This window comes from Micrasema longulum, unplaced genomic scaffold, assembly GCF_059751315.1.
Source record: "Micrasema longulum isolate JH-2025_06_02 unplaced genomic scaffold, ASM5975131v1 h1tg002259l, whole genome shotgun sequence".
Taxonomy (NCBI): domain Eukaryota; kingdom Metazoa; phylum Arthropoda; class Insecta; order Trichoptera; family Brachycentridae; genus Micrasema; species Micrasema longulum.
In genome coordinates this window covers 132,082-156,739 of record NW_028279417.1, presented here as the reverse complement: position 1 = coordinate 156,739, position 24,658 = coordinate 132,082, and the positions used below count along the sequence as shown (strand labels likewise).

Below are 24,658 nucleotides of genomic sequence, written 5' to 3'. Positions count from 1 at the left end.
GTGCTTATTCATATCCGTTTAAAAAACAATGAAAACTGAACATGTAATGTAAACAATTATAATGATTTCATTTTTTATTTGGGTTTGAAGGCCGTTTTTTTAGATCACTCAAACGCGTGTTAGTACAGAACAATTATTTATTGTGTTGTAATATCAAATCTTTGTTTTTGTTCTTATTACTTCGTTCATTTTATTTGTGTATTATTTACACGAGTGCATGCATTATTTAATATGGTAACATTAGAAATATTCGCGTTTTTAATTATTTAAATACTTACTAATAGTGTCATCTTTGAGACCATTTTCTACCAGTCGATAAATGTTGCGATTGGAAATAATAATGAACGAACGTCGAAACTGCGAAGGGACCGCAAACGTGCTTATTTTATTTTTTTAAATTATTGTTTACTTAAACAAACTAAAAAACTCAATAAATAATTGTGCAATTCCATATCCTGCCTACAGGGAAAGGAAAATGGGTTTAAGGTGTTAGTCGAGTGGTATTATAATGTGCTTTGTTGTGCATAGAGTTGATTGAAAGCGAGAAGCGAGTACTAGGAGTTACAGAAAATGATCGTGTGTTATTTTTATGTTTCCACCCGAGTACATTTGCATTTCCCGCCCCCGCGTTTAGTCCTGCGCTGTAGGCGACGGATCGATGTATCCTGTCTGTGCTAAATGCTAAATGCTTGCTACAGAATATACATTGTGCACAGTAGCTACATGTCCAACTAAACGCCAACGTTTTTAACGCTTTCATATTTCGGTACTAAAAATATCCTTAGTCAGTTCAATTTTTGGATTTTGTTAAGTAAGCAAACATTACTTTTAGAATTTGGGTCAGAGAATTTAAACATTTTCATAATGTAGCTACTGTAAATACAAACCGAATAAATATAACACTTTATTTTTAAGATAAATATTTGCGTTCTTATAATCTACCCAAATACACGTAAAAAAATTGCGCCACTATTGGAAAATGAGAATCAAGTTGTGGTAGACAGAGGTTTGATCCTTGGACCTCTGATCCCCGAGTCCGTGACACTAGCCACATGACGCGGTTGGTTTAATAAAGGTTTTAATAAAAACTATATAATGTAATGCGCAAGTTATGAAGAAATAAAAAATATAACAATTCAGGTTGAACATGTCAAAAAAGAGCCATGCTCTTGTGTTTGGCAAGTGTACAAAATAATATAAAATAGAAACAAAAATGCACAACAAATAAAAATAATAAGTAAATAAACATTGTTAATTGAATCGGCATTCACTTCGTAACACTTCATTATAAATTATAATTATGAAAATAAAACTTTGTTTCTAGTGTTACGCATTTTTTTTATTATTTTTTTACAAGAACACTACTATAGTTTCGGGAGAGCACTCCTCCCATCGAAGGGTGATATAACAATAATAACAAAGTTTTATTTTCATAATAATAATAGTAAATAAACAATTCAAAATTTAAAAATTTAACACTTTAAATAATAAAATAATATACACAGGCATATACCTATATACATATACATATTATATATATGTACATAATATGCATATATACCTACTTATACAATACATACGTTACATATATTATTTTATTATTAAAGATACAGTTTATGTTAACTTTGGAATGTTAAATATGCAAGTATACCATACGAGGCTCTCCGACACAATAATTTTAAAGTTCGTGTAGAATCACAATACTTATTTGCAATCAGCAATTTAGTTAAATCTATTATACTGTATGTATTTTTATTTTATTCTGTATGTTTCATTTAAGAATTCAGTGTCCTATGCACTATCGTGTGCGGATAAGCGTTTGATGATGACAATTATTATTATACTGTAACGATGACAATTCATTCGAATTCGAATCGTGTTGTGGTTCCGTGGCAAGTGTTTCGGACTAACGGATCAGAGGTCCGTAGTTCGAACCCTACTCTACTCCGACTTTATTTCCATTTTCTAATAGTGAGTTATGTAGAACTTGTTGAAAAGGGGCCACCAAAATTGAAATATTTATGTAAATTGGACCGCTTATATTTCTTTTTATGTAAAATATAATTCCAAAATTTTTCGTATGTACATAGTTTAATGAATTAATTCATATGGGTAGGTACCATACGGAGTTAAAAGTACTGAACCATGTGATTCCTAATATTTGACAGAGCTTGGCTAAACTCATATCAAGGAGATATAGACCCAAACCAACCCGTGGGGCGTCAAAACTTGAAGTAAGTCCTCGTTATTTTATTCTTTGCTATGGCTCGCGTACTCCAAGGTCGATTTTCTTACATTATTGTGTAATTTTTTTTCGAACAGGCCCCACATGACTACATGACCACACGATCACCTAACCAAAACCTTTTATCTTATATTTATTATTATTATATTCTAGTATATATATTATATTCCGAAGATTATACCATATAAGATAATAAGATAATACCATATAACTCAGCGAGATGCCAGGAGGCAATTATCGCTCTACAATGGGCAAAATTACAACCTCAAAACCTTCAACCTTCAATAGTCAAATTTCATTTTAAGATGGTATCACATATTCCCCGAGAAGCGATATTTGGACAAAGTTCACGTGATGACAAACTCCGCTCGATATTCTAGACGTTTTTGAAGGCATTACATAGGCTACCTGGGAAACGTGGAAGAAATCTAATTTAACTCGAATTATATACGGGATCTCTCTGCAAATTAGAATTTAAAACTTAATTCTAGGAATTCATTATTTTATATAAAAAATATGAAGAGTTAAATTCATAAAATACCCACATTATAGGAACATAATATGAACTTGAATTCTGGTTTGTCTTAATATTTGTTTGCACATTTTACATTTATAAAATACATTTTTGTTTGGTTAATTTGAATCTAATAATAAATGTAAGAAGATCGATCTTGAAGTACGCGAGCCATAGCAAAGAATAAAATAACAAGGACTTACGTTAAGTGATAATAAATCTCTTGAATCAATAATAATCTTCTAGATTTTTTATTGATTCTAGATATTTTATTTAAATGACTTTTTAATGCAATTTTTCCGGAGAATCTTTGTGAAAACCATATGCTCCAACTAGGTAGCGGATATGGAATGATGACTTGAGATTGGTCAACTATCAAATAAGTAGTAAAAATTTGGTGCTAATACCGCTTTTCCGCTATTTTGATAAAATGTTTTTGATGTTCAAACGTGTATGTTGGAAAGTATTAGTCCGAAGAAAAAAAAAAATATGACTCTTTTTAAGTAAATTTCATTTCATGAAACGCCTACATATTCATTTCACACTTATCGTTTAAATGGATTTTTATTGTATTATTGTGTATATTTTTTTATTTAATGACCGGCATACGCACTAACCATTAAACTATGAGGCCGACTAATCTCCACTCGATTTCCTTCTGTAGAATTTTTACCTGAGAGTAGCCGTTGATTTTTGTTAAAATACAAAATAATATAATAAATGTCGATCCACCCTAATTTTTTACTATGTCGTGTGATTTTTTTACGATGCGTGTGAAATGGCCTTTGTGTAATACATAATATTTTGAAGGTATACTTAAAGTACGACGCAGGTAGATAAGATCCTTCCTTAGAATTTTCCGTTGATTTAGTAGTGACATTATTTTGAGATTATTTTAATCATAAATTATTATGAATACAGTGCATACATTCTATAAAATTTTATTGTAACTGTTTCTCGGGATTCTCAGAATAAAAGTTTTTTGTGTACGAGTATTAATGATTCTTGGTAAGAGGTTTGCCCGGCTTAAAACCCGTAAAGATTTAGATCAGTAAGTATGTAAAATTCATTAACCGCAATAATTTCCAAAAAATAATATATTTATACTCATTTAAGACGTTTTGTAAGTACAACGAAATTCACCCTAAAAATACACATTTTAGAAATATAGATAAATAATGTAGTAAAACTAATCCAGGCCTTGAATGTTAGAATTAAATAATGGCAATCGCGTTCTATACTTTCTTTTTTTCACTACAGTTATTTTCTATTTTTACAGGCTTAAATTGTAATCCCCGTTTTGAAAGGAACACGAAGGAATGACGAAGTGGCTTTTCAAGCGCTTCGAGGAGAAAGAAAAGTTATTAGAACATTTCTACGAAACAGGAGGATGCCCGCAGATTGTTCTGATAGTATAACCCGTAGAAATAAACCTCAATAAGTCAAACAAGATTGCGGGCGTTTCGTATATCTGAGCTAATTCTTCATTATATCGTCTTTTTTACAATTACGTTTTTTCTATGTTACATCAAATGGTTTGCAGCAGCATGGATGGACTTTTAGTTAAATAACCTAAATTATAGGGTTAGACTGCGGTTTTTGCGTCAATATATTTTACGAACATTGTTCCGATTAAATTAATAAAATACGAAAAGCACATTTACGACACGGGTGTACACAGTTCATTAAAAAGTGTACACATTATCACTTTATGTCTATACTCGTATGTTAATTCATTTTCACCAATAAAGAAAGCTCAAGTTAACACGTATATAACACTAATAATATAAAAACTGCTTTATCTATCAACAATTTTGAATGATTTACGTTTGTCGTTTGTGGATAAAAACCATTGTCTCACAGTAGTATCTTTAAAAAAAAAAATCATAACTCTGTATGTAGTAGTACTTATATATGAATTGTGTTAAAACAAAGTAGACAATCTCCAAAATGAGTTAGATATGGCGATGGAAAGAGAAACGAAATACTATTGCGTTCTACATATTTCTTCAAAATAGGTTGGATCTCAGTTAAAGGTTTTTTTAATTTATTTTTAGAAAAAAAATTCTTTTTCTAGAAAAGCCCAATGAATTGGTTATACTTGAGTTTACGGCGCATTTCGTAACCGTACCTAATATTCAATCTAGATGTTTCCCCGCAGTGATAAAAGTTGTCAATTATAATACTAACATTCACTCGCCAAATAAAATAATTGTATTTATTCAACTGAAACTACCACAGTTACGTCATCAATCACTGCTTTATTGAACACAACAGGTTTGTACCAGTTCACTCGATGTGTGATTCAGCTTGGAAAATCTTTGTTTCCATTTGATCCCAAATCTGAAGTACACCGCAAGACAAAAAAAATTACGAGTTTACCTGCTACCGCGCCCCTTGACTTTACTGAACCCTTTTTCTAAGAAATCCTTTATCGATACCTCTTTCTTTTGTTTAATAAATTAAGGACACTATGTGTCACCTTTCTACAATATTTACATTTTAAAATGTCTCAACAGTCTTGTTTTACCCGCGTTTGAGTGACAACAATCATGGAAAGTGCAAAGCAAATGTCGATTGCGATAAAATCCAAAATAATCACATTGTCGCAAGAAAACATATCTAATTGTGAAATATCTCGTCGAGTTGGGTATTCAGAAGGTGCAGTGAGGTTTTTATTTAAAAAAATCCAAGAAACTGGATCCATGGAACGGAAAAAAGGAAGTGGACGGGGGCGCGTGACATCTGCCCGAGATGATCGCTTAATAAAAAAAATTGTTATGCGCGATCGATTTTTAACGGCACCTGAAATACACGCAGAGGTGCAGTCTACCAGCACATCAACATTTTCAGTAAAAACAGTGTCCAGGCGGCTGTTGGAGCATGGTTTCCAAGCATGGAGTCCCGCAAAGAAACCATTACTCACGGACAAAATGAAGAAGGCTAGACTGGATTGGGCGAAAGAGCACCAGAATTGGACCTTGGAGGATTGGCAAAATGTTGTTTTCTCTGATGAATCAAAATTCAACCTTTTTGGTCCAGACGGCAGAAAGATAGTTCGACGAAAACGTGGGGAAAGATATCATCCGTCGTGCGTCACTCGAACCGTTAAACATTCACCCTACGTGATGATTTGGGGGTGCATGACAGCATACGGTTTAGGACCTCTAAATTTTGTACAGGGTACGATGAATGCCATTCAGTACAAAAAAGTGTTAAAAAAACATATTATTCCAACAATCGAGGACATTACGCAGTATACCGCGGACCCAATTTTTCAGGACGATTCTGCGCCGTGCCATAGAGCCCGCACTGTGAGTACAAATATATATATTTTTAAATGCATTTTGTGACCACATGATAAATAATTTATTGTTTTTTTATAGATTAATGAATTCAAGGAGAAAATTGGCTTAAAATCGTTGACGTGGCCCGGGAATAGCCCTGATTTGAACCCGATAGAAAATTTATGGGCGATTATGAAAAAAAAAGTCGGGAAAAAAAAATCAAAAAACATTGAGGAATTAAAAAAAAACTTAATTCAAGTTTGGGAAGAAGAAATAACATCAGAAATTTTAGATTCGCTTTACGCTTCTCTAAATAATAGAATTTTACATGTTATAAAAAATAAAGGTGAATTCACTAAGTACTAAATATTTTTAAATGTTATAAATATGTTTAAATGTAAAATACTTTAATTTAAAATAAAGCGATAAGAACCTACTTCTTAAATATGAATTAAAAAATAACATGTCTTTTATTATTCCATCACAAACACTCGACCATAAATGAACCGTTATGGGTCTCTAAGGTTCGGGTAATCTGATACCTGATATATAATGGCAATTTCTAAGTACAATTCATGAGTAAGATTTTTTATTTTAACCTTGAAATAACGAGTAGTCATCACATATGTCAAACAATATAAAAAAAACTAATTAAATATCAAGAATAATTCATTATATGTCAATTTTAGTTTTTTTTGAGAACTCGTAAATTTATTTGTCTTGCGGTGTATCTATTTCATTCAAGTAATTATTTTTCTCATAGTGATACCAAATCAACGACGGATTTTTTTTTTCAGAATATTTCGTATTATTTTGAAAAGTATCAGATAAGATATTCTCAAACCTTTAGGTACTTTGGTTTTATCCAAAGTCGGGTTGAGGTTACGAGGTAGTTTTGCAAACTTCGGATCAGAGTTTTGAACCTTTTCTTCCATAACTTGTAGATATTTTTACAACTACACCATCGAAAGTGACCACCAAATTGAAATTATATTGGATTTACTCAAAGAGCGCAAATACTTAAGAAATAAACACTATCATAATATCAGGTGAGCCGATCAAAACCACAATTTGCTATGAAAAATTTATCACGCGTGTTTCCAAATATTTTATTTGTTTAACATTATGTATTTATATCGTTTTATTGTTATGACACATGAACACTTTTATAGCACAAAATAATTGCACTAGATTATTTTCATATTTTATGCTACAAAGTCGCAAAGAACACGAACATTTTTAGTAAACTAAACGACGAAGGTATTCATGTTTAATAATTATTTTTACGCGTGCCTAATCAAATAAAAATCTTCACTTCTGCTTTTTGTTACGGAGTCTAGCTTAGATTAAAATATCGTCATTTTAGTACCATAATAATTTAACTTTGAACATTTTACCTTTATGTTTAAAAAATATAATATGTCGGCCTCGTGGTGGAGTGGTCAGCGCGTTTGTATACCATACAAGAGGTCTCGGGTTCGTAATATAAATAGTCCCTGAACTAGCACCTGAAACGTAAGACTGATCATCTTACCCTCATATAACATAAAAAAGGAAGATACCCTGCGATTGGTGAACCAATGGACTGCCCTTTGCACCATTAGATGCGGAATGGGAATAATGATGATGACATTTTTTATTACGATTATAAATAGTTACTTTTTCATCGAATCAATCATTCTTTGTACCTACTCGTATGTAAGCTATTAATTAAAGCACCGCTGAGATGTTATTATGAATGAAATCGGTACATTTTACTAATTAAATTGGGCTGGAGGTTTATACAGTTTGAATTAAAATTCAATGTACCTTACCATTTCTTCAGCTCACTTTTATTTTTTTTAACCGGATTTAATAAGGAAGTACGATACGCGAACACCAAAGACTTGAATGTTTTTAACATTTACGGAAAAATACAAAAAACTCATTTCAACGCTACGTGCTGCATTTCATTCTGACGGCCACCGTTCGCTCCCAGATCGAGTATTTAATAAACTCGCAATCCAACAAAGTAATAAAAAATGTTTTTATTTGAAGGTGACGCAAATTCTTTTGTTATTTTATATTATATCTCCAAACTAAAGGCGCCGGTAGCCCGTGACAGCAGCAAGGCCTTGTCTCACGGAAATGGCTGATTACTTCATCGCTTCATACGACAGATGAACAGTTAACAGTTCTATCGTAAAGCAGAGAAACCAAGAAACCGAACACCGAGAACGGTCTTTCACCCTATAATAAGTACCAGCACAGTAACTACATGCTGTATTTATTTTCTGACAAACGTATGAAATTTTTAATTTGTTTAGTAAATTATTACAACCAAAATAAACATACCAAATTCGGTTCAGGAAAGAAGTCGCCTTTAAATAAAATTGCTCTTTTTTGGATCCATTTTTATTAATGCAAATTCTTTCAAATGTTGTGATCCAATCCATAACTTCGAGCAAAATGTACCTTTTTGTCATATGAATGAAACAATATATTTATATAAAGCAAGAACTGTGAATTCACTGTAGCGTTGCCAAAGCCAGTAAAAAAATTACTTCAAAATTATTATCTTTCTTAATTTGGCCTACTTACCTTGGCACCGCATTGCAAAAATGTTCACCGCAGCTGCACTAAAATACTAAAATTTCTCAAAGCATTATCAAATTTCTTAAATCTATTAGGTCACTGGCCTTGATTAGATCATTCTATAGAAAAAATCATGTAATACATTATTTAATGGGACTTTTTTGAATTAAGAAGTTTCCGTTGCGTCTGTGACATCAATGTCAAATGCTTACGACTCCCTTCTTTGACTTCTCATTTGGCTTCTGTAAAACCATCTCTATTATTAAGAATTTCTGGAATTTTCTGGCTCTCAATATCAAGATATTGATACCCCGAGGAAAGACCTCAATATTAATTTATTTGATTGTGTATACATTTCGATTCGGCAAGTACATTTCAAGTCTACATTATTCTAAAACAAATGGGTATTTTCACTTAGGAGAAATATCGGAATTAACATACTGTACTTATAAAGGAGTTTTTAAAGATTTTCTTAGTGTTTATAATAGAGTTAATAATCGATATTTCATTTGCAAAATACACTATTTCAAAAACGCAGTTTCGTAAGTTGGCAAGACATTAAGTCACGTAAGTCCACGTGTGATGCATTTGTTTAATGTTGGTAATGCCATAGATATAAATAAAAAGACGCGTTTACGATATAATATAGTTGACTATGCTTCTTTCCCCCCACTTTATCTTCTGCATTCCAGACATTGACCGATGATAGTAAAAACAGATAAATTTTCGAAGTTATTTTAATAATTTTTTAACACCTAAATTTATTTTGATTATCATGACGGATTTCAGTTAGCAGTAAGCATTGCTTTTAGCTGATTATATTTTAATACTATGTATTACTAGCCCGACACCTCGTTCTTGTAACAACGTTTAACAAGTGACAGGACTTGAACGCTGTAATCGTAAACAAACGACCTATAGGAATAAAACTTTATAAAAACCATAGATATTTTTGGAAAAACAATCAATGACCTTACGAATTGTTCGTTATTCGCATTATTTAAATGACTAAAATTCAATCCTTTATGTGTCCCGTATTTCTAAATAGATTTTTTATATTAATTTATTAGCTAATAAGAAAATCCATGAGAATTGCGCATTCTCGTAATAATATATCGTCTCGTACATTACAAACACTGCGTATTAAAAAAAGTATTTTAAAATTATAAAATTTCTGTTAAAACTACGCGTGCGCAATAGGGAAATATCTATTTTTTTACAATTTTTAAGTAATAAGGGTCTATGAAATACTGTCCAAATTATTTTATTTTTTTTGCTTATTATTAGTAATTATACACTGAGCCCGTGACATTGTTTTCACCTAGTCGATCCATCGAGCTGCAGCTCTGCCTCTGCTTCTTCGTCCTGGCACACGGCCGTGATGAATATTTTTACTGGTTTCTGGGTCTTCGACCACAACCCTAATACGTCAGTTTTTATTTTTTTTAAACATCACGAATCTTGACTTCACAACAACCAAGGCCAAACACGTCGCCTTTTTCTACGAACGTATTTTTATTGAATTTCTTTTTTTACATTTATGTATGAAAACATTTCTCCACAATATCCAAATTAATTTTGAAAATACAATTGATTATTCTACATCCATTTCAAATATTTTAATCGGTATTCGTCGTATATGATATTTCCCTATTGTTTTAAATTCTAACGATACTGATAAAAAAAATTAGGTAAAAAATAGTCATCTTTTAAAACTGTACAGCTTTTATTATTATTACTACTTTTTCTATTTTTTTCACGGCGGCCTCCGTGGTGTAGTGGTCAAGACGCTTGACTCACATACGGAAGGTTTCGGGTTCGGGTCCGGTGAGAACACAAAAAATTAATGTGATTTTTCTCAAGCCTGTGTGTTCTATGATGTTATTCACCACTGTAATTGGGCCTCATGGCCTGTTGTGGTGCAAAAATAAATTTAAAAAAAAAAAATATATATATAAAATAGGTTTTTCGGTACTCCGGAAAAACAGTCAAATTTATTATACGCTAAGTTGCAATGTAAGCGATGTCATACACCGTTCGGGGTTCTTCTCAGATCGAAGAAAAACTTACATGATGTCAATGATCTAACAGGAAATGATATGCATCCCAATGCGATTGTGCGTGGTATGAGTAATAAATAATAACAGTTATACTATCCTGTTTGCAGTAATATAGTTAGAATAATATTCACGGCAACTTTACTGTGTGTGCTGTGTAGGTTCGATGGTCCCCCATGACACCAGTACAACTCCCCTCGCGACATTAAATAATTATTACGAGCCGTAATTCAACGATCCAACCGTGGTACGCGTATCCTGAAGCACGCATAATTTACTTTTTGAGCATGATTTTATAAATTAACTTTTTTAAACTTTTGCGTGTAGTACGTGCCTACATTTTGTGTAGTGCTATAAACAATAAGTACCTATCGATATTAATTCGAATAAAAAAAGGGCGTAACTTATTTTATTTTCATTGGGAAAACAAAAAAAAAACATAAAAATAAATAAGTTCTATGAATGACATATAAAATATTTTGCAAGAAAAGAAAAGAGTACGGCAAGAATGTTGAGGGCGAGGAAATAAAGTGGAGAGGAGGAGGGATTTAAAAAATATAGTTGACCAGTGAGAATGTTGGGTTTTTTTAAAAATTTTGTTAATAAACCGGAAAAGGGAAACCGGAAATTTATCACACACATAACAATGCTATAATTAATTGGTTATTGTTCACAAGAACCTGTGACGTTTCAAAGTTTTTTTCTTTTTTTTTTCATCTACTTTCAAGAATTTCGCCGCACAATTAAATGCTTTATTATTTTCCGCGTGTTAGAAAACATTTTTTGTTTCCAATTTCCAGTAGCACTGAAATTTTGCATTCGGAATTCAAATGTGATAAATAACATTTAAGTACACACATAAAAGTGCATAATGTGTGATGGATTGTTATGGGTTAGCTCAAAGTATTATATGTTGATTGTGTTATGAAATATATTGTATACCATTATTTTATTGCCCTTATAGTTTGTTGTACATATGTTTCTTTCTGTAACTATTGTTAATGGCTTTGGCCGTATATAATAAATAAATGAATAAATAATCAATTAATGCACTTAAATGTGTTTAAAGTCCGTCTCGTATTAATACTATCTAAATGGAAACAAAGTTAAATTTGGAGCAGCTACGGTAAATAAATGCATTTTTAGCATATTTTTTTGGGCAATGGATTATATTATAAGTTGAACCGGTCATGTATCGACGTATACATTTTTAACAGAAAAAGGTAAATAATTTAAATACATTTACAAGGCTTATGATACGTTATTGGCTTAATCAAGCGACAGTTGTAAATACTTAAACATCCAGAAGATGCCTATTAGAAAGCGCTAATTGGTCAAAATAAATAAGTGGAAGTGTACCAAGTATTTTTAAAATTATTAACTTATATGTAAATATAAGTTATTACATCATTACAATGGAATTCCATCAAGAATTGTCAATAAATAATTTAAATGAAATACTTAAACATCCATATTCCCTTCTCACTGAAGTTTTTCCTCTCAGAGTTTAAACCTCTGTTAAAATATCTGTCAATCTAATAAACTCCTAAACAGTTAAATAAATTTTAAACAAAATTTTGATTAATATTTGAAGTGCTAATTTACTTTTTTTTCATATTAAACGGTATATATATATTTTTTTAAATATCTAACAAAATTATATAAATTTGCATGAAAATAATTATCTTTTAGGAATGTACATTTGATCCAAAAGTTCTCAAATAAAAAAGGCAAAAAGTGCAGAATTAACTGGGCCATATTTTAATAGATCTGATTTGTTTTAACTGAATGAATGAATACTTTCGTGGATTTATTAGTAATCAAACTCATATATTTTCTATTTATATCAATATTTTTTTATTGAATTTGAACAATTAACGCGCAAAAATGGTACATTTTTAATAAAAATAACAATTGAATAGTTGGGTGACGAATGATAAATGGGTTCTATGAACTATGAAGTACAGCATTATATTATATCCAGTCGAGGACAGTACACTTGTAATGTAGAAGTTCGGATGCGTTTGTCGACCTTCGCTATAACACTATGCAATTTTAAAATAATATTAAAGAGATTTTCTATCACTGCCCATACATTCCATGCCTGATATCTAGATGGAACATATGATGTCGACAATTCCGGCTTTTGTGTCGACTTCCAACTCCTGTGCGTCCTTCATTCGCTATAATAATATGCAATTTAAAAAATTTCTATCACTGTCCATACATTCCATGCTTGATACCTAGTTGGAATATATGATGTCGACAATTCCGGCTTTTCTGTCGACTTCCAACTCCTGTGCGTCCTTCCGATCCGCGTCCCGCAGGTTCAGACTGCCAACGAGTTGTCAACTGTTTGTTCTAGGACTTGAAAACACGGTGCTTTGTAAAAGTCGATACATGTTATTTATGAGTATTATCAATTAAAAAAAAAACATTATGATTGTCCGCTTTGTGGTCTAGTGGTCAGCGCGTTTGCCTACCATGCACGAGGTTTCAGATTCGATTCCCGACAAGGTTGATACGGAATGCGGAAATCTGTTTTCGCCCTGGAATAGTACATAGTCCATTGACTGACATCTATTGTGAGACTGATTTATCATCTTGCATTAAAGTTATCGATATATACTACGATTGATGTACCCGTGTTGTACGGTGCGGGGTGGGAAATGATGATGCTGATTAAGTAATGCTTTAATTGAGATGAATCTCGCTGAAAAACATTAAAAAAATAAATCATGAACAAACAGGGGTGGCGGATAGGGGTTGCAGGTAAACCCACCTGCATAATAAAACAAGTAAACATGAAAACGGAAGGGTAAATCAAGGTCGGGCTGAGTAAAAGCTCTCAGGTGAATGCATAGTATCGACTACCCCCAGTTGGTTTGATGTAACACTAATTTAACACATAAATATAATTTGCACATTCCATTCTGTGATCTGTAAACATATGTATAAAAATACGACATGTTTATTCTTCTATACCTTATAATAATCTTAAACCTGTATAATCTTTTTCATTTGTACCGTTCTTGACCCCATGTGGAGTCGTGAAGTTGCTATATAAATAATACAATGTCGGCGCGAAATATTTATTTATTTATTTATTATTATTCACAAATCATTGACGCATTTACATTTATTGCGACACAAATCTCAACTCCACGACACTGTGGAGTTAGGACGAATTACTACAGTAATACATGATGTTTTTTAAACCCTGTCACATCCGAAACCACGATGATCAGTATGAGCAAGAAGACATATTGGCACATTAAAATATTTTTTTAGAACGACTAAAATCTTAAAAAATAAAATATAGAAAAAAACAAATGGTTGCTTACTTCTGCATGGGAGAAACGAGGAGGGGGGGAGGCTGAACCACACGGCCGCGCCCCCAACCCTTCTGCCCTACAGAAGTAGGCAACCGTTTGTTTTTCTTAAAATATTTTATGTAAAAAAATAAAAAATAATTTGCTAATATGTCTTCTTGCCCAAACTGATCGTGGTTTCGGATGTGACAGGGTTTAAAGAAAACCCTGTATAGTACAACCAAACATAAAAAAGAACATAAAGCCTATCGATATAGAAAGAACAAACAATGGAGTACATTTTATTTGCATGAAATAACTGACTTAAATAGTTTAAAAAGATTTTTTTTTTATTTTGCAATATTTCATAGTTTCCCCCAAGCATAAGCTTGATAGTTCGATCTTAATGTAACAACAATAATTATCGAAATACGGCGCAATTTTAGTTCCAATGTAAAAATATTCGAAATGCATCATTAGGTGCAAGGAAGACTTAATTGTTAATTATTTTTATTAAAATATTTATTCCTCCGTTAGTATTTAAATTGCTTCTTTTAACCATTTTGTGTGATATTCTTCTTTAGCCTTCTCTCTAAACTGCTCTAATTAATATCAATCAACTTGAATTATCATGAACAACGCCGCGCCTTTTCGTTACTCGTAGATAGGATGTTATTAAATGCAAGCCATTTATAGTACTTTATAAAGGGCAACGTTGCACATCAAATTATAATTTATAAAGTGTTAATAAAAATATCTCATATTTTTTCCGTCGGCAGCAGTATATATTTTTTCCGTTTTGATACTAATCTAATCAATTGAAATACTCGCGTTAGTATCCATTTTTTCCTCCTATTGTGGAAATCAGTTATTTGTACTTACTTATGCTTGAGAAATCATTCTTAGCATCATCGATAACACGTTACCATCAATAAATGTATTGTTATCGATGACTGCGATTCGTGTTTTTAATGCAGAGCCTATCTATTTCCACACAATTTAAATGTAACAAAGTTTTATCTATCTTCAAGTGCATTTAATTTTTATGTGATTTGTTCGTTGTATATAAGTGACAAAAAAGATGACATGCGGACATGTGGTCCATTGGCCCGTATTACCTACAATGGAAAGTTTACAAGGTTATCGCGAATTGACTGTAAAGTAAAATGGAATTTTATGTATATTATTTATATAAAATATGTTTTTAAACATAAATTACAGGCTACACTTCGACCGGTTTCGAGGTTACTACCTCAACGTTGGGAATTAAACTAACCTATAATTGTTGCTATTTATGTTATAAAATATTGTATGGAAAAGGCAGAAAAATACAAATTTATAAACATGAAAGTGTACAATGTCATACCACAAAGTGAAAAATGTTTTTGATAAAAATAATATAAATAACAAATTTTTGACGATGATACTTCAAATGTTTATACAAAAACACACATTATCGTACAGAAAATTCGATTTTACTTTAGACAATTGAAGAATACTCTGTTAACTTCCCATTGTGGTCGGGGCCCTGATTATTGTGTATTTAGCACTTGCACACTCTTTTATTCGTTTAAATTGTGAAAAGGCCATTAAAAAAACGAAGAAGAAGAAGTATTCGTTTAAATTGTGCTGTAGTGATGCTCACAGAATCGCTCTAATTCCCATAAACTGCCATACTAAATCATATTTTTAAAAAATACAAAAAAACAGTACTAGTGCGTTGTGCATTTCCATAAAGGAATGAGAAACTTTGGCGAACGCGACAATATATTAAATCCACCCATTTAGCGGTTGCAACTCCAATGCAGACAGTTTAGTGGCTTTTCTCTTGAATGTAGATGCATGTTATGTTAGGTTTATGATAGGAAACTGTGCACGTGCGTCGTTATAGACGTAGAGAGACCAGCGAGATGAATGTGTCTAGACATGCTATTGCAACACAGCCCATCGCCCATGGCGCATGGCTTTAAATATTATTTCACCCTGAAATTACACTCAGACTCAATAAATCAACTATGTATTCAGTACTTTGCAATTATATCTCAATTAAAATTCTCTAACGAGAAACAATAAATTACCATTAACAAACAAATAAAATGTTGCCATATGATATACATATTTATACTTTTAACAGAAATAATTTTGATTAAACATAAGTAAATGAATCTTTGACATAAAATAAATAAAACAACTTTGTTTTTAACCACTAATTTTTATTTTTCACCGACCGGTTTCAAATCAAACTATGTATAAAGAATTATTGGTGGTTTCGAGATTACGTATTTAAATTATGTTTGTTAACAATATCTCTCCACTGGGAATCAAGTCGATAAAAATACGTGTAGTATAATATTTATCTTCGTTCGACGTGCAATAAATCCTATTTGTCTATTTAAAAAAAATAGCTGCTAAACATTGCACCACAGTTATTTTTTGTTATTTTACAGTAAGTATGCTAAATGCATAAATATCGTAATAACGGGATGCAGAAAATTCGATTGAACAAAAAAGTACACAATCGCTTACGTACTAAAAATGTCATTTTTTAATAACTATGTTTTTTTTTATTTTTTAAAAGAAATATTAGAGTTCTTATGATTTAGTCAAATATATATTTTTTAGGGCCTATTACAACGAGTTGTAAATAACTCACTATTAGAAAATGGGAATCGAGTTGGGGTAGAGTGGGGTTCGAACCTCGGACCTCTGATCCGCGAGTCCGCAACACTAGCCACGGAAACACAACCCGATTCAATTGTTTTGTAATAAGTATTCTTGTTCGCAAGTTCTCTTTAAAATAATTCAAGAAATCTTGTGTAATACTCGGCTACCTTAATAGGTACATATATGTTATTAGTTTTAAAGACTCGAAATGTTCTTTCTCCCCTCTTCGATCCTGCTATCAACCCTTTCAAAGTAGGCTATCTTTTATTTATACTCGTACACCTAATGTAGGAAATTATCATCACAGATTCCATGTTCAATGTAATGTTCTGATGTATACTTCTTATATTATGATTTACCGTGCTCCGTTAAATGATTGTCACTGATAAAATATTTTGTTTTTTGCGCTAATCAATAATTCGCGACGGATTGTGTAACCTCGTTTAATATAACTTGAACCAGCGCGTTTTTTGTTAGTCAAATATTCATCAATCACTTCTCCAATCCTCTGATGAAAACCGCCGCGCCAGTTTCCAACATCGCTCGCTTCACGCCATACATATTATATATACTGTTACACTGTCACCATCATTCTCTAACAATTGAAGCATTGTCACAAAGATAGAGTTAGCTGTCACAGAATAGATGCGTCTTTCCTCTAAAATGAATAATGTTTCCCCCCAGAGCGTTCCTTCTAAAATAAATGAATGCATTCGGCGTGCTCCATATACTCGGATTGTATCTGTTAACCGGTTTTTCGTTGAAATGTTTGCGTGTTGAATGCCACCAAAAGGCGGAAGAGTTATGCTGTAATTCCCTTTTTACTATTTCCAGTAATGTTAGCGAATGCATTAAGTTTCCCTGTACGAGGTCATTGTATTCTCTTCATCGCTTTCGACCTTTCGTCGTGGCTTTGAGGAAATTTGTGCAGTTTATTCCGTTTGAATTAGTTTGTTCCCAGAACTAAACAAATTATCTGTTATGGTTTATTTTAAGTTTAAAAAAAAACCCTACATAGGTAAACGTGGTATCCGGAAGGTTTCAAACTATGTCTCACTTCAGTCTTGAAACTACATTGTTCGAAAGACTCCAAGACTAGAATTTTATAAATATCACTCGTTTTCTTTTATATATTGAGATTGTATTTAATACCTACGATAATAAGCCAAGCATTTCTGGTATTTTTGTTTGTTCATATGTTTGTTATTTTTTTTGAAAACATAAATTATATGTACTTTTTTTCGCTCCTTATATTTAAGTTATTAGTAATTATTATTATACATCTATGAAGTGTTATCATATGATTTAATGTAAAGGATCTTTACCGACAAGCCATATTAATTGGCTTGGTGAGTCCTGTAGAAAAAAAAAATGTTTTAAAAAACAATAAAAATGTAATATTGTATGTAAATAATAAATAATAAAAAATTCATACATACTTGATAAACCGCAAGCAGTAAAAACATGTTTAAAAATGTATTTTTTCTAAAAGTATTAACTTTTATATAAAAATATTTATTTAAAAAAATTGTTGTAAATAGTGACCATCATCCTAATTTTATCATTCTATTCCTTTTCTTACTGAAAAAAATATCTCTACAACAAACCATGTAACCCTTGTTGTCAAACCAAAAGAGGCATTTCAATTCTACTGATCTTCGAAATTACTCCATACCACTTCTACTACACCTCCCTTAAAGTTTTTGTAAATTAACTTGCCAATAAAGCAATGTAAATTATGACTATGACTTAATTTTCTAAACCAAGTTTGATCAAATAAATTGCTGTCAGGAAAAGGGTAATTTATTAAAATTTATGTGTCACCTGTATTCCAAAGAAATAAGCCCGATTTAAGAAAATATAAACCAGTTAACTGTCATAATAAAATATGTAATTAAGAATCATACACGTGTACCTAACTCGATATTAAATAATAACCCAGTGGGATTTGCAACACTTATGAATCATTCTAAAATAAGTGTGAATTGTCATTATTTATTAAAGCTGTTGCAACATAAACTGCGCTGCATAACAATTTAATATTCCCGTAAAAGTGCATTATTCAAGATTACACAAATATTTAATTACGTTCAATATGTCTTTTGGTTTTTTTTTATATATGTTTTTACTCTTTTTTTGCTATTTGGTACCAATAAAAGTACATATTAATATATACTGTAAACACATTATTATAATTCAAATAACAAAAATCCATCTTAGGTCAGGCTGAGCCATGTTAGATGGAGACCAACCTAACTAGAGGACATTCCATATTCGTGTTCAAATACTGATAATAAATACCGTGATTCAATAAATAAATAAAACTAGGGATGAAAAAAATATAAGATTACCAATAAGGGGAAAAACAGCCTTAAAACACATTGTACGAGGGATTAAAGACGTACAAAATGAGTTACCTGAATAAATAAAAGAAATATTGAAATATTTCAAATTAATTTGAAAAATTATGTTCTTAGGGAAATTTCGATAAAAAATCGTAATAACATCTAAAGTTTTTTATAGTTCTGTATGTTCTGAACTAACTTAATAGAGCATAAATTAAATTTAAAAAATATATAAATTTTAAAATAAAGATTCGCGTTGTATTTTATATTTGTTATAATATTGTAATTCAGATTGTTTGACAAATATGTTTTTATCTTTAACTGAAATATACAAATAATTAAATAAATATATATTCACTTTTTCAAACTTTTGCGTGTAGTACGTACCTACATTTTGTTTAGTGCTATAAACAATAAATACCTATCAATATTAATTCGAATAAAAAAGGGTGTATTTTATTAGGAAAACCACAAAATATAATTAAAAAAAATAGATATATAAATAAATTAAAATATAGTATAAAAAATAGTACATACGTCTGATTAAAGTTTATCACAAATATAATAGTAAAACAGGTTGCACATACTATCAATAAAGTACTTAAATAAATAAATTAATGGTAACATTATTTTTATTGTCATCATATTTTAAATACATGTCTACTTAAACGTATTTTATTAAAATCTATTTCTTAAAGGTATCGCTGAGAATATTAAAATTAAACTTAAATTTAATTTCTAAAATTTATAAGTTACTTGGGACGTCTGGGAATATAGAAAGCTTCGTGACTTTCGCAAGTTCAATGTCAGTATTATTTTTCGTATATAATACCCATCTTTAATTACCGCCTAAAGCACAAAGAACCCTTTTATATTAAAACTACGAAGATTGACTTCGCTTGTATTAAAATATCGTATTAGTTAAATTTGTATTTTGAGTTTACTTTTACTTGCTAATTTGAAACATCAGATTTAAAAAAATCATATTAGGGTGACCCTTAAATGTTATTTTTGTTTTCGTAGAATTGTAATTTATTTGCGTATGTGCTGAAAATAAATGGATTTGACTATTTTTTATATTACTTGGTATGCCTACATATTTACCAAACGAAATATTTTACTTATGTTGGCTGTTCCAATAAATACAAATATTCCATCAAAATGCTATTTACTGAAATAATGTATCTTATATGCATCGTGCTACTTTCTGGAAAAAAACTGGAGAAATAATAAATCACAATAAAATATTTTGGGTTTCTAACAACGCTACGTTTTTCTTTCTACTAACATAAATTATGACTAAAATTGTTTTGGAGTCATGTAGTCAATGTTTTTTGTTTCAATAATATATACGCTTAAATACATTGTTTAGTCATAAATTATATTCAAGGAATAATTTAATCAAAATTCTTGATATGATATGCTTACTTATTTTTTTTTATTTATAAATCATATAACACAAAGTATTTTACAAGTATAATACGTTGAATTACATTTCCAGGAATTACAAAAACTCAATTCGGGACATAAATAATATTAACATTTAGAAAATAACACATATTGAGAACAACAAAGAAACAAAACAAGTTTAGCACCTTTACAACTTAATATAGCACAACAATATATTCGCCTAAAACCTTTTCTTGCACAAGCAGAATAAATATATATAAAAAAACGCTTTAAACAATAAAATAAAAGTAGTGAATCTACTAAGGTAGATAAGGTCATTAACATCACATGCCATGCAGATGATGCTGCCATAGTTATGATGAGAACATATCCATCTCAGTTAGTTAACACCTGGATGCCTTAGAAATGTCGTATAGTACAATGAACACATGATTAATATATTTTTATAATTTTTGTCCTGTCGTATTAACTATCTGCAGACTTATCTATTTTTTCTTGTTATACGAATTTTTCTCGTCGCTAGCATGTTATTGCCAACATTTCATCCAACTATAAAGTTTAAGAATCATACATTAATGTTTTCAGAAGTTTTCTGGTAAGTTATATAGAAAATATTTATCTTTCTTTTATTTGATTTATTTTTATTTTATTTTTTCGGAATTTGTACAGCTTTTACATCAAAAGTATGTAGAAATATATTAACAATTACTAGAGCCAATTAAAATATCCACTGTTAATCTTATAATACATAATATATAAGAAAAGAGTTTACAAAATTACTATTTATAATTTTTGCTTACTATAATTTTTCCCTTTTGTATACCTGTATTTTCCATTAATTTTGTAACTAGTAAATCAACAATTTGTTAGCTCTTCATAAACTCTTGTCTAGTTGGGCGGCAAATTGTGGATTGCAATTGTAAAAAAAATACATTTATGTTTTGTTTTATAGTTTTTTTTTCGTTTCTCTTAAATAGTTTGCTAGAATATCACCGACATCAATGAAGTTTTCCGCTATTTAACTTGACAAAAATCGACATACGAAAGAATTGAACAAATTTAGATTTTTAAACATTGGCAGAATTGTGAATGTTTGAGTGTAATGTGGATACTAAATAATAATTATTAGGTATTATTATCTTCGTTAATTTAAATATCTTTATTTTGTGAAAATTACATTAAGGGCATCGTACAATTAATTATATATCTCAACGCGTCTTGCAGTTACAGAACGCATAGGCGGTTGGTTCTAGTTCCCTTTTTTCTGATTATTGTAAATTTTAATAATAGATTAGGTGTTTTGATTTATATTTTTATAATAGTTTGCAGATAAGAGCTAAAACGTCCTACTTAAATCACCCAACGACATACCTTATGATAAAAATAAACGGGAATCCGGCAAAAAAACGCAAAAAAAAAATTCATTTCATTTTTTTTACTATCCCCTTTAAAACAATCGCCATTTGGGACGATACATTGATGCCAACGCTTAATCTAATTGTCCATGCACTTTTCATTGGCCTGCAAAGGTATGGGCCATATAATTAAGAATAGTCCAGAAGGAGCGTAGAATCATATTTGAATACATCGGACTGTGTCCAATAATTCCCCCACTATGCTCCACTTTCGCCGCGCGTATTCGTGATGTCGCCGCGTAATGTTGCACGATAATTAAAAAAAAAAATTATAACACAAATGTAAGGTCCAGAAGTGTCGCAATATAAAATCTTTTTGATAGTGATAATTATTAATGTAATTTATATAGATGGTGTTTTATGTTTCTTGTACAATAATGTTTTCTTTCTATTTCGGATGTATTAATATGTATGAAACTATGTATTGTCAAATGTTTTTTCTTATGTACGGTCCCAAATGAGTTTTTTTAAATAACTCCTGGGAGTATAATGTGTACTTTTTGTATTATATGTTTTATTAATAATAATTTTTTAAAAAAGCAATCTGTTAATTTCTCTAAAATTTTATTGTGCACGCGGAAATATTGATTGACACAACAGAGTAGATAAGTAAAGGGTCACTTAATAAGAGTCATTGAAATAATGAACTTTAAACTTAAAATATAAAACAAATTTTATTTTCATAAAACAGATATTTTTATATCATGTTAAATAATATTTGATGTTTTAAAGATAATGTCGTTCAAATGTCTCCCACGGCGTTGTTAAATCCGAGGTCTAATCAAAAATCAAAAACTTAGTAACAATCACCGCTGTATAAGACGGCGTTTTATCGTGGTGAAAAATCCACGAATTGTCCTTCCATATTCCTTCAGTGCTTTTGGGACGAGGGGGGCAGTGACGCGTTTCATGCCCAAAACATCTTAATGATGAAATGCTCAATAACACAGCAAGCTCTCAGATTCGTAAACATCGATTTTTCAACACGATTTGCTTTGCCGATTCGATGTTTTCTTCGGTACTTGACGTTGCTGGACGTCCAGTATGTTTATCATCACCTAAGCTTTCACGAACGTTGTTAAACCTCTTCTACTATTCGTATGCCCGTGTTTTTGACATACACAGTTTTTTGAAGACTTTATTTAACATTTTCTGAAATGTTTCGGCACACAAAACTTTATTAGCAACACAAAATTTGAGGCACGCTCGTTGTGCCAATTTTTTATCCATTGTAAAAATCGCCACACAGCAGTTTTCCGACTCACTCAAACAGACGCTGACAGAATACTGGGCATCCGATCGCCGTCAAACTTTGACATATTGTCAAAAACAGTGCTGTCAACGTGGCTAAAAAGAATACCGATTGGTGTAGCGCGGGCATTTCAAATTAGAAATTCCCTTTTGTTTTTGATCATATGGTATAGTAAGCCATATAAATGCCAGACGTCCACATTCCCTTCACAATTTTTTTTTCTATCCAAATGAGATTGTCAAAATGTTTGTAGACAAAGACTGGATTTTACTTCCTATAGAGTTATTTATATGAAAATATTACAACAGAAATGAAGAACATTTTAGAGAATAAAATTTGAAGTCGATTAAACCAACGTCCAAGAACTATAAAAATTGAAAAATGCTTTCAAGCGTTGCTTAGTATGTGAAATAATTCTGTCAGATGAATCTTACCCACGTGATAAAGGTTTCAGCTCTTTTACTTCACAACAGATAGAAGAGTCGAGAAAATGTGGATGTTTGAACGTGGGCAGAATGGTGAATATTACACAGTATGTAAAGTGTCCACTTTAACCAGCCAATGCTAGGTCGTGAGCTATGTAAATGTCTAGACTTCCATATTTCTTTCTTTAAAGTGTTCTCCATTTCTGTTGTCAAATCTTAATTTTCTGTCCCTGTTAAAATATAAATCAATTGCAAAATTATTTACGTAAATCGATAAATCTGTAAATCTATTAATTTTCACAACGTTCGCTAGTGACGTTGACCTTATCGGTCCATGTACGGAGTACTGTATACAATATAGTTGGTACCAAATAATAGTACTGTAGTGTAGGCAACACAATACAAATGTTAACGCCACATTTGCTTCGCAGCAAATCTCCGTTTGTTCCGGTCGATGATCTCCTAAATTGATATGCTAAAACTTTCAAATCTCGCGATACTGAAAGACGCTATTTAAGAAAACCATGCGTGGAAATCCTTTGTCTCAAATAACGTTAGTCGTCTTTACATCTGAGATAATGTTCTTCGTAAGAAAACCCATACGCGATTCCTTCTAAGCTACATTTTCTTTTCAAATTACATTTTTTCTGGGCCTACTTACTGCCTTCTATTTTTTCTAAAATCATGACTTGGGTCAATATCATTTATTTATTTATTTTATTGACTAATTTACAGCACTTCATTTTACAATTCATTTCGAGACATTAAGTCCCAATTCTGTGGGACCAAAGTCGTGTGTTGAGTTTAGACGAATAATTAATTAAAACAAACATATTATATTAAATCAGAAACATAATAAAAAAATATAGCATAGCGCATTAAAAGAAAAAACACAAACATTTGATTTACCTTTAAAATAATGAGAAAAAAACAAAATCATAATTTGAAAAAACATCAAGGAGTTTCCTACTCAAATCCCTCCTACTAAGAAAAATTCAGTCCTTAACAACTCTCTCAAATTTTTTTTTGTCCTTGAGGGTTAATGCGCTCTTCCAAAATCTTCAACACTCTCGGTGCGATAAAGAACAGGTGCCTCTGATCAAAAGTCGTACTGGTTTTGGATATGACATAACTCGTGATCTGGGAAAACCTCGTACGA

General features: G+C 31.1%; 1 protein-coding gene and 1 long non-coding RNA gene across 2 annotated transcripts in view; both read left to right on the top strand.

Moving 5' to 3' along the window:
* Positions 1-24,658, top strand: part of LOC148272650 (disintegrin and metalloproteinase domain-containing protein 10-like) — a gene marked incomplete at its 3' end in the record, with an annotated part of 172,123 nt that overhangs the window by 29,014 nt on the left and 118,451 nt on the right. The gene's annotated exons all lie outside the window — the stretch shown is intronic.
* On the top strand, positions 5,492-6,786 carry LOC148272651 (uncharacterized). The gene is made up of 2 exons (XR_015824805.1): positions 5,492-6,073; positions 6,146-6,786. It is a non-coding gene; the product is annotated as an uncharacterized LOC148272651 (long non-coding RNA).